Below are 11,884 nucleotides of genomic sequence, written 5' to 3'. Positions count from 1 at the left end.
CCCCCCCCCCCCAAAAAAGGATCATTGCCGATGAAAAATTTTATTAAATAATTTTTCCATTCATAATGTACAGCCGTAGCCAGCTCTGGCATACTGTGGTGGAAGGTGCTGGCCGGAAGACTGTGGTCGGCACATTCCTGCCACGTGCTCGTCGGTCAGACTCTAGTCTCACAGGTTGGTCGCACTGACGAGGGTACGTTACTAGCAAGGTGTGTTGGCGGAATCAACCCTCCAATCAAAGACTAGTCATGTGATCACGTGGGGATGAGGCCAGGAGTAGCGAGGGTGGCTTGGAAACAGCTCCACGCTCTCTTAGCTTCAGACCTCGGCCCCGAGTAGTCGCTCCTCTAGCCTCTGCCTCTCTCCACAAACCTCCTGATGAACAGACGGCAACCCCTCTTGGAGCTGCTCAGCCCTACGTAGGCACCCATGTACCATTGTTGCATCGTTTTATTTCATCAAAATATAGGAGGTATTAGAGATAAAGTTAGTGAACTGCTAATAGATGCTAACTCTGAAATTATTGGTATATCTGAGCACCACTTGAATAATTTGATAATTCAGAGGCTTCCTTTAACAGGCTACAGATTAGCTGGCTGTTTCTCAAGGAGTTCCTTGCGGGGTGGGGGAGTGGATCTGTACGTAAAAAAACAGTATTTCATTTGAGTCCATAGACATATCACGACACTGCACTGAACAGATATTTGAAAGTTGTGCAGCATTAGTTGAATTTAGTGAAACTAAACTTCTAATTGCTGTTGTTTATAGGTCCCATAACTCCGACTTCAGAGCACTTTTGCTTAAGCTAGAGAGGGTTCTTGATTCACTTTGTAGGAAGTACCAGAAAGTAGTTCTATGTGGTGACTTCAATATTAATTTTGTACATGATTGTGCAAGAAAAAGGATGTTGGTAGATCTCCTAAACTCATATGATCTGATGCAAACTGTGTTTTTTCCAACTAGGGTGGAGGGGAACAGTAGCACAGTCATAGACAATATTTTTATTCATTCTTCATTACTAGATGGGCATTCTGTTAGTAAAAGGGTGAATGGCCTTTCAGACCATGATACACAAATTTTAACACTAAAAGGTTTTTGTACTCTAACCAATGTCGTATTTAATTACAAACTACGTAGCAAAGTTAATCCAATAGCAATAGAGAGTTTTTCAAAACTTGTCAAGGAACAAGAGTGGCAAGATGTTTATAGTGACGAAAATATAGATGATAAATACAATGCTTTTCATAACACATTTCGCATGCTCTTTGAGAGTTGCTTTCCATTAGAACATTCTAAATGGGGTACTAACAGTAATGGACAGCCCGGTTGGCTGACTAGTGGGATAAGGACATCATGTAGAACAAAGCAGGAATTATATCAAAATGTTAGGAGTAGTCACAATCAAGCTACAGTAGCCCATTACAAACAGTATTGTAAGGTGCTTAAAAATGTTATTAGCAAGGCAAAAAGTATGTGGTATGCAAATAGAATAGCTAATTCACAGGATGAAACTGGATAAAATTAAAGCCATATGGTCAGTTGTGAAGGAAGTGTCTGGTCAGCAGCACAAGGTTGATGATATAAAGTCAGTTTGCAGTAATAATATTTCTGTTACTGATAAATCAGATATATGTACAGTATTTAACAACCATTTTCTGAGCATTGCTGGTGAATTAAATAAAAATTTAGTATCTAGAGGAAATCATATAAATTTCTTCGCAAATGCCTTTGTGAGATTGACGTCTGAAATACTCCTCTGTGATACATACAAGAGGGATATTGAGACAATAATCAAATCACTGAATACTAAGGACTCTCATGGTTATGATGGAGTGTGTAGTAGAATATTAAAGTACTGTGCTGCACATGTTAGCCCTGTATTTAGCCATATTTGTAATTTTTCCTTTAGGAATGGTCAGTTTCCTGAGCGATTAAAGTATTCAGTAGTAAAGCCGCTTTATAAAAAGGGAGAAAGGGATAATGTAGATAATTTTAGACCTATTTCTATGCAATCAGTGTTTGCAAAAGTTATCGTAAAGGCTGTGTATGTAAGGTTAATTGATCATTATATATCACACGATTTGCTATCAAATGTACAGTTCAGCTTTAGAAGTTGTTTGACAACTGAAAATGCTGTGTTCTCTTTTCTCTGTGAGGTACTGGATGGGCTAAACAAAAAGTTTCGAACGCTTGGCGTATTTTTTGATTTAACAAAGGCATTTGACTGTGTTGATCACACAACATTGCTCCAGAAGTTGGACTATTATGGAATAAGGGGAGTAGCTCGCAATTTTTTCACCTCCTACTTTAGCAACAGGCAGCAAAAGGTCATTATTCACAATGTTGATAACGGCTGTGATGTGGGATCTGAGTGGGGTACTGTCAAGTGGGGGATGCCCCAGGGATCAGTGTTGGGGCCACTCCTGTTCCTTATCTATATAAATGATATGCCCTCTAGTATTATGGGTAACTCTAAAATATTTCTGTTTGCTGATGACACTAGCTTGGTAGTAAAGGATGTTACATGCAACATTGACTCGGTTTCAAGTAGAGCAGTAGATGACCTCAGTTCATGGCTTGTAGAAAATCACAGTTTTTTTAAATTCCTAACACACAATTCAACAAAGCCTGACATTTTAATCTCACAGAATGGGAATATGATTAGTGAAACTGAACAGTTCAAATTCCTAAGTGTTCAGATAGATAGTAAGCTGTCGTGGAAAGCCCATGTTCAGGATCTTGTTCAAAGACTTAATACTGCGCTTTTCACCATTCGAACGGTATTGAAAGTGAGTGACATTTCAACACATAAATTAGTATACTTAGCTTATTTTCAATCACTTATGTCATATGGTATTATGTTTTGGGGTAACTCTTCTCATTCTAGAAGGATATTTTTGGCTCAGAAACGGGTGGTTTGGGCAATAAGTGGTGCGAGTTCACGAACCTCTTGTCAACCTCCTTTCATGAGTCTGGGTATTTTGACATGGGCCTCTCAATATGTATATTCTTTATTGTCATTTCTTGTTACCAATATTAGTTTATTTCCAAGAATAAGCAGCTTTCACTCGGTTAATATTCGGCAGAAATCAAACCTCCATTTGGATCGGACTTTCTTAACTCTTGTGCAAAAAGGTGTGGAGTATACTTCTGCATCCATTTTCAATAAGCTGCCACTCGAATTCAAAAATCTTAGCAGTAATCCACGCACTTTCAAATTGAAACTGAAGAGTTTCCTCATGGGTCACACCTTCTATTCTGTCGAGGAGTTCCTTGAAAAATTAAGATGATTCTCATTGTATTGCTGATAGCGTTTGCTTAAACTTATGGACTGATTTTCTTTCAGGTTCATGAACATTTATTTTTATCTGTTATTACTTTTTATATAGTAAGTTTATGTACTGACACGTTCCATGAGCTTGGAGATTTGCTCCTCAATTTGGTTCTACGGAACTTGACATTTAAATAAATAAATAAACAGGGTCCATTCCAGCTTGATTACTTTTAATCATCACACCGACCACCGCTCCTGACCTCTATCCTGAGGAACAACTTCATCTTCGGTCTGCCTAACCATTGGGCACAACCTACAAAAAAATCAGCACGCATACAAAGACAAAAATTAACCTGCGCAAGTAATAAATGCAAACTGTGTCAACATGAAGCTAAGGACGTACAACACTGCCACCTAGCTGTCGTCTCTCAAACTCTCTCTGCAGAGAGGAAAACTGTTTTTTAAAAGTGCAGGTGGCATATGACGCTGCACACACTGAGCGAGCATTTGGCAGAAACGGCATATGCCGTTGCACATGCTTGAGGGTTAAACTATTCATACACAAACCTTGTGCTAGCTGGTCTGCTGATAGCACTTTGGAACTCATATGTGGCATCTGCTCAGTCTGGGTATGGCTGTGATCCACTTCAGCAGTTTTTCCACTTCAGGGTCACATCATTAACAGTTGACTTAGGTAGGATCAGAAGGGTTGATGAGTTCCTGATCAATCTGTTACTTGTGTGACATTAAAAAATAGCCATATTCTAAGCAGCAGAGTTGTCCTGACCAACCGTTTCTGCTTCTCTACTAACAATACTCCCAATTCCTTTTACTCTGGCAGGCCTGCCTCTTATGACATCTAGAGGTCAATTCTACATTACATAATGTGTCCGGATACTTTTGATCAGACCGTGTACAAAAAAGAAAAATCCTATATTGAAGTGTGTTGCCGTTCTTTAAAATTTTCTCCAAGACGGCTACTTTTATTCTGTAGAGGATTTTATGAGTGTTAGTATAAAATAAAGTTCAATGTCTCTTACCTGTAATTTTACCCAATTCATTTCTAGCATGCAATACATGTTAACTATCATTGTTCATTGTTTTCCCTTTTCCATGAGATTTTTTAATGTCAAATATACTGCAAATAGTATGTATGGGTGTGGCGCATCATACAGTAATTCTTTACCTGCCATTCCTGGTGGCTCCATGTTTTCCATGTAAGAGCTTGGAATTAAAATTTTAATTATTCAACAAAATAAGTTGATAGTATGTATGTAAGTAAGCAACTTTAATTTATACAGTTCTCTTATGATTTGTCCCATATCTGTAGGTAATTGCACGTTATAGGGTTTCTGGGATCAATTAAAAAAACTTGCAATAAGATCAAAATGATTAATCATTACTTTTCACGCTAAAAATAATCTTTTTTGGAAAACCAGTATAACTGTGCTCATATATTCTTTATTCAATGACTTATGATCACACAATTGTATAGGTCATCTAGAGCAAAACCCCATTTACATTTATACACGCCAGGTTTAGCTGACCAAAACAATAATATTTATATTATGTGCTTATCAAGAAAACCACATACGATTCCATGGGCACTACATGACCAAAAGATTGTCGAACTGGTTGAAATCAGTTATCCATAATCGTAAATGTGATTGTGTCCAAAAATAAAAATAATTTTAAAAGGACACTGATTAATCTCCTTCAGTACAGATGTTTCAATCTGTATAATAAATTAGAATATATTGTAAACACCAGGGTAGGGTAAAAGGTCAGCTACATCACACAATTTTAATTAATTTGTTAATTTCTTATCTAACACACATATTTCCCGATTTTGTTACAACTTTTTCGGTATGTTACAATAATTTTTATAGTGTAAAACTTCTTCTGGATCTTTACTAGTTCTTGGTGTCTCGTACAGTTTTCTTTTTCTTTCTGAAGACACTTTAATACCTGTAGTAATCCAAGGTTTCTTCGAAAAGTTTGTGGTGTTACATTCAGTAATTTTCTTTGGAAAACAATGTTCAAAATGGGATATAAATTTATCAATAAATATGCTGCATTTATCATTAGCATTTGGCTCATTTTATACATCTTCCCAGTTTACATTTCCTAAACTTTCTCTGAAGTGATCTATAGATACCGGGTTGAGCACCCTCACTTTTACTTAATGGTTTCTGAAGTGTACGCCCTGTTCGGTTTTGTAGGTTAATCAGTGGTGCATCACAGTCAGAGAATCCATTTACAACAGGAAAAACATGTGTTTGTTCTTCATCCTCTTGCTGTACAAATACATTACCTGTTAAGAGTACTACTATCCTGAGCTATACGTGAAGGGAAGCTGATCACTGATTGCTTAGAAAGTTAACATTGAAATCACCACAGATTAATAATGTCTTCTTTTTGTTTGACAGACAGCATAATAGGGAGTCAAACTTTTTTTATGAATAGTTCCCAATCTCCTAGTGGAGACCTGTACACTGTTGTTAATATCAACACAACATTATCTAGCTGAAGTTCACAAGCACAAACCTCAAAGTGCTGATCAACACAAAATTTTCTTACTTCAACAGTTGTGTATCTATACCCTTGTTTTATGAAAATGGCAACTCCTCCTTTATCCATCCTAGATCTACAAGTGTAATATGCTAAATTATACCCACTTATACTGACACTATCCATGCCCACAGTTACATGGTATTCAGACAGACAGAGTATATCAATCTCATTCCCATTTTTGAGACCATCTGAACACACTAATAGCTCATCTACTTTATCTACTATGGCCAGAAGGGAGAAACAGATTACTAGGAAATACATTATATGCTTCACTTCTTCACACCATCATTCTGTTCTCTTAGCTGAACCAACCCATTAGTCTTACATATTTCAGTATTTATCTTAACATCACAGTAAACACTTAAAGAGAATAATCCCAATTAATAAGTAGTCCAGCAAAAATTGTACTGACACATGAAGTTTATACCATGTTTTATAATATGAGCTTTATTTATTCCTACTTTGATGTGCCAGTCTCTGAGCACTATGCGACTTAACTTCTGAGGTCATCAGTCGCCTAGAACTTAGAACTATTTAAACCTAACTAACCTAAAGACATCGCACACATCCATGGCTGAGGCAGGATTCGAACCTGCGAGTGTAGCGGTCGCTCGGCTCCAGACTGTAGCGCCTAGAACCGCACGGCCACTCAGGCTGCCGATGTGCCAGTCTCTCTTCCATAAGGTAACAGTCCAATAAATGTAAAAGTAAATTCCCATTTTCTGTTAAAACTGTTCATTTACACACACAGATATTCATGTACCAACTCAGCTCCCACACTCAGGGCTACTGTCATCTCCAGGCACTGTGGCACCTGCCTGCCACTCTAGGCCGCCTCATATGGTGAGTAGAAATCTATCCTAATTATTATTCCATTCCAGATTTTTCCATTGTTTGAAGTTAAAACTAGGGAGATCTGAGCTCACACAAAGGTTTGGGAAAACTGTTTTCCTCACACACTGTATTTCCTCACACTCATGTTCCTATTGCTGATAATAATGGTATTTTTAATTTTGACTATTTACAGTATTCTAATTTGTCATCCATACTCCACCCTCTTTCTGTCCAACAATACTTTTTGACTATCAAATTTGACTGAAGAAAAGCTGTTACTACCGTATGTACTAATCAGGATAGATTCATCAAACTGCTTCTCATTTGGTAATAATTTCTGTTTTGTATATATCGTAGAAAGAGGGGGAAGGGGGGGGGGGGGGGCAAGAAAAACATTCAATGCTAGTTTTCAGCTTTGATCAATGACCTAATGTTAAATGTTTGCTGTGACATCACCTTTTTGGTACATATTTTCACAGTTTTATTATTACTCAGCTTAGCCATCAAACATGGAACCCAAAAGCTGGTTGTGGTGGCAGACTGTTCTGTAGTGTAGTCCATTTGACATTATAACCATCATGTTGTTCACGACATTTGTCACATTTACTACATCACTGGTCAATGTTAGGAACTAGCATGAAATATCCCTCTTTATCCAAAAGATGCAACAAGACACATTTAAATAAGATACAACTTTTTACAGTCTAATTTTAAAGAGAATATTTAGAGTACTCTAATAATTGCTGAAGAAGCCACTATGACTTCATATTTAATACAAGGTAGCTAGAGTAAAAATAAATATTCCACGTTTTAAAAACAATGTTCCTTGTTTAAAAGAAGTTTAATGATGAATTTGATAAAAATAAGAACACACAAATTTTCTAACACATTGTGCAGCAGGATTTTTTTTCTCAAGCAATGCAGATATTTTGGTAACTGATGACTGTATGGAGAAGGACACATGTTTTACTGGACAGCATGCAGGAGTGACCATCTTCCCAAATCTTGAAGGGAAAGTTGTTAACTGCCGTCCATTATGGTTACACTTATTTACTTCTCTGTCGCAGAAATCTAACAGACATGAGGTGCACGAACTGATGACAATGTCGTTTAATTACTGTGCTGTCTTGTATTTACAAATACAATTATTTCACATCAGAAGCCCATTTTTGTCATGACGTTATTCCTTTTGAAATGCAGTTTTCAAACTGTCTCAAAAAGTTCATTGTCTTGGTAAGCACAAGTATTATGAATGAAAAGCTTGGAAAGAGTATATATATTTCCTTAAGGAAGAGACAAACTGACTGTTGAACATGTAATTTCAATTTACCAGAAAGTATTCCAACTGAACACTCCGCTGTGGAATGAAAGATACAGCTTGCATTTGTTATGAATATTTTCTATGTATAAAAAGAACATGCCATAAATGCTATTACTTTGAGAAGATCTCCATACATTATACATTAACTGCTTATAAAATCTCTTGGCATCCACAAGTGCGGCACAACCTTTTCAGTATTAATTTAAGGGTACCTCCATACTGTAGTGTTGTCGATTTAGTGGGTACTAGAAAAAAATATGATTTAGCTTCAAAATGTACAATTTAGGCAATATTACGCAGTTTCTTACAGTAGTAGATAAGTTACATGGAATTATGATAAAAACTGTCACCAAGAAATAATTGTAACTGGGTTCCCTCTCCCATGGAAGTTAAAGCACTTCTTGCATATTAAAATGTATCAGAGATAATACTGCTGTTAAAACGCAATATATAAGAAGCCACAGCCACACCATATCTCCTCTCCGAACACACACACACAATATGCACACTCTCACTCCCTCTAACCCCCCCACCCCCCTTGCAATCTTCAATTTCATGTGTCAGATTACAGTGAAAACTTTAGTAAAAGAACGACCAAAAAATTGAAGATGCCCGGAGTCGTATGAAGCCATAAAATGCATTATTCTACACTACAGCTGTAGAAGAAACTTAAGAACCCCCACCATTTAGCTACAGTTAGTGTAACAAGTCTACAGCCATAGCAATCTATTCACAACTGTGATTATCGGAGTACCAGGAACTACAGTAACACAAATGATCATGCCATAAGAGTGCAACAAATAACAAAAGTAATCTAAATCCATACTTACTGCCACATATTACAACAATAAAAAAGTAGATTTCTAAGGAGCCTATAAGGAACTTTAATTATCAGATCTGGTTCAATGCACCTATGAACTCTTAACATTTGTGAACATATTATGTCACACTTGACAAAGTTCTTCATAGCTACGAAAGCAATTTTCACATAACTGCAATGCAGTAAGCCTGTTTGGTGAAACAGTATAAGCTAACAAATATTATCTAACATTAATAAGGAGACAGGGGATAGTAATATCACAGCACAGGATTCTTTAATAATGACTGTTCTCTAAATAATCTATAATTTTTGTCACAACTCTTCACAACGAGCGATGAAATACTGCAAAGGAACGTCAAATATCCTGCTTATCGAAGATCAACACTATCAATGTGGCTTTTTATCTTTTCAAGGATTTTCATGTAAGATTCATCCATTCGGTATACTGAATTGTAATTAACGACTGCCTCCGAAAAAGCGTCAACATCTTCATTTTCTGCGTGCTGAATCAGAGTTTTCAGCAACTTATATTCTCTCGATTCTTCGAATGCTGGATGCATATCTGCATATCGCATCAAGGCGTTATGTGCGTTCAGTGTGTCAACACAAAAATGACATAATGCTGCCCTGAAGAAATAATCAGTGGCACTATATTTTAGCAAGGCGCTACGAAGGGCAGCTTCAGCAACATCCTCATAAATCTGGATAGCCTTCGTGTAGTTTTCCTGTTGAAGAGAATATTCTGCTACCTTCAAAAGACATTTGGTCGCCGAGGCTGTGCTATTTTCTGCAGAAAACATATCGGCCGCTTCTTGATAGTGATGTACGGTTTGCTGCCAGTTCAAGAGATGTTTCTCATACAATTCTGCTAATGCTTGGTGTTGTTTGGCAGCCATAACAAACTTCCCAGTCTCTTTGTAGAACTCGACAACTTCCAACAAGCAATGCACGGCCTCTTGCGCATTCGTTTTCTTGAAGCAGTTAGCGGCTGTAACTTTATTCATCACTGCGTCGTGCTCTCTACCTACCCTTTTCTGTAGTTTCGCAGCATGAAGATAGGCGTCTGCGGCACTGTCCCAATTTTTATTCATTTTGAATAAATTTCCTGCCCTTTCATAATAGTCAATGGCTTCATCTGTGCTATCGTTCCCCCCCATTAAAGTCCCCAAAAATCCTTTAGCTGATTTCGATTTCTTCTCCGCTTCCGACATTAGCATCAGTGCTTTTTCCTCGTTGTCTGCCATGACGAAACGGTCTGAAATATCACACACTTTCAGAGTAATATAGAAGAGCAGAAATTATAAGAACGAATTGCAAGTGTTGTGCAACACAGGAAGAACATTACATGTATTATCAATCACCAAACTTCTGCTGAACAACTAAATATGACGGACACAAACTATCATCATGAACTCTACTCAGTACTGTCAACTGTCATACAAACACTTCGTGTTTATCCAAGGTTAATCAACATGTAAGATATTACACACGGAAATAATATAAATGCAGAGAAGACAGAATAAAGCCGGTCTTCCACAAGCAACAAAAATGGCGCCATTTGACGACCAACTGCAACGGTGTCACAGAAGTTGCATTTAGTAACACCTAAATTCCTGCAGTTTCACTACCAAAGCTGTAGTCGCCTTAAGTTTGTAACGCCACATTTTTTCTCCCACCACGGATTAGCTAAAGCTCTGTATAAAGAAAGAAGCACAAACACGAAGGCGGTCGCCGTTTTAGATCCAAGACTCTATGGACAGAACGGTTAAATTCTTATTTATGAAGGAGTGAAAGAGGCTATATGGGCATGTGTAAAACAAACAATGAACTACGGTTTTAATTGTTTTCTGATTTCAACTGGAAATGTAAAGCGAAAAAAGGGATGCTTTTCGCATGCGCGTCACTGAGAACATGGTATTTTAATTAATCCATGTTGTTTTTGTTGTTGTTGTTGTGGCCTTTAGTCCTGAGACTGGTTTGACGCAGCTCTCCATGCTACTCTATCCTCTTCATCTCCCAGTTCGTACTGCAACCTACATCCTTCTGACTCTGCTTAGTGTACTCATCTCTTTGTCTCCCTCTACGTTTTTTACCCTCCACGCTGCCCTCCAGTACTAAATTGGTGATCCCTTGATGCCTCATAACATGTCCTACCAATCGATCCCTTCTTCTAGTCAAGTTGTGCCACAAACTCCTCTTCTCCCCAATTCTATTCAATACCTCCTCGTTACTTATGTGATCTACCCATCTAATCTTCAGCATTCTTCTGTAGCACCACATTCTATTCTCTTCTTGCATAAACTATTTATCGTCCATGTTTCACTTCCATACATGGCTACAGTCAATACAAATACTTTCAGAAACGTCTTCCTGATTCTTAAATCTATACTCGATGTTAACAAATTTCTCTTCTTCAGACGCCTATTTTCATGCTGCGAAACTACAGAAAAGGGTAGGTAGAAAGCACGACGCAGTGATGAATAAAGTTACAGCCGCTAACTGCTTCAAGAAAACGAATGCGCAAGAGGCTGTGCATTGCTTGTTGGAAGTTGTCGAGTTCCTTCCCATTGCCAGTCTACATTTTATATCCTCTCTACTTCGACCACCATCAGTTATTATGCTCCCCAAATAGCAAAACTCCTTCACTACTTTAAGTGTCTCATTTTCTAATTCCCTCAGTATCACCCCACTTAATTCGACCACATTCCATTATCCTCGTATTGCTTTTGTTGATGTTCATCTTATATCATCCTTTCAAGACACTGTTCATTCCGTACAACTGCTCTTCCAAGTCCTTTGCTGGCTCTGACAGAATTACAATGTCATCGGCGAACCTCAAAGTTTTTATTTCTTCTCCCTGGATTTTAATACCTACTCCGAATTTTTCTTTTGTTTCATTTACTGCTTGCTCAATATACAGATTGAATAGCATCAGGGAGAGGCTACAACCCTGTCTCACTCCCTTCCCAACCACTGCATCCCTTTCATGCCCCTCGACTCTTATAACTACCATCTGGTTTCTGTACAGATTGTAAATAGCCTTTCGCTCCCTGTATTTTAC

General features: G+C 37.8%; 1 long non-coding RNA gene across 1 annotated transcript; it reads right to left on the bottom strand.

Annotated features, from left to right (window-relative positions):
- Positions 1-4,715: 4,715 nt before the first annotated feature.
- LOC126335496 (uncharacterized) lies at positions 4,716-10,392 on the bottom strand. Its single transcript, XR_007564885.1, has 2 exons — positions 10,169-10,392; positions 4,716-10,078 (listed from the first exon to the last, which is right to left on the bottom strand). It is a non-coding gene; the product is annotated as an uncharacterized LOC126335496 (long non-coding RNA).
- Between the last annotated feature and the right edge of the window lie 1,492 nt (positions 10,393-11,884).

Source organism: Schistocerca gregaria, chromosome 2, assembly GCF_023897955.1.
Source record: "Schistocerca gregaria isolate iqSchGreg1 chromosome 2, iqSchGreg1.2, whole genome shotgun sequence".
Taxonomy (NCBI): Eukaryota; Metazoa; Arthropoda; class Insecta; order Orthoptera; family Acrididae; genus Schistocerca; species Schistocerca gregaria.
The sequence above is the reverse complement of the archived record's forward strand: the minus strand, read 5'-3'. Positions and strand labels throughout refer to the sequence as shown.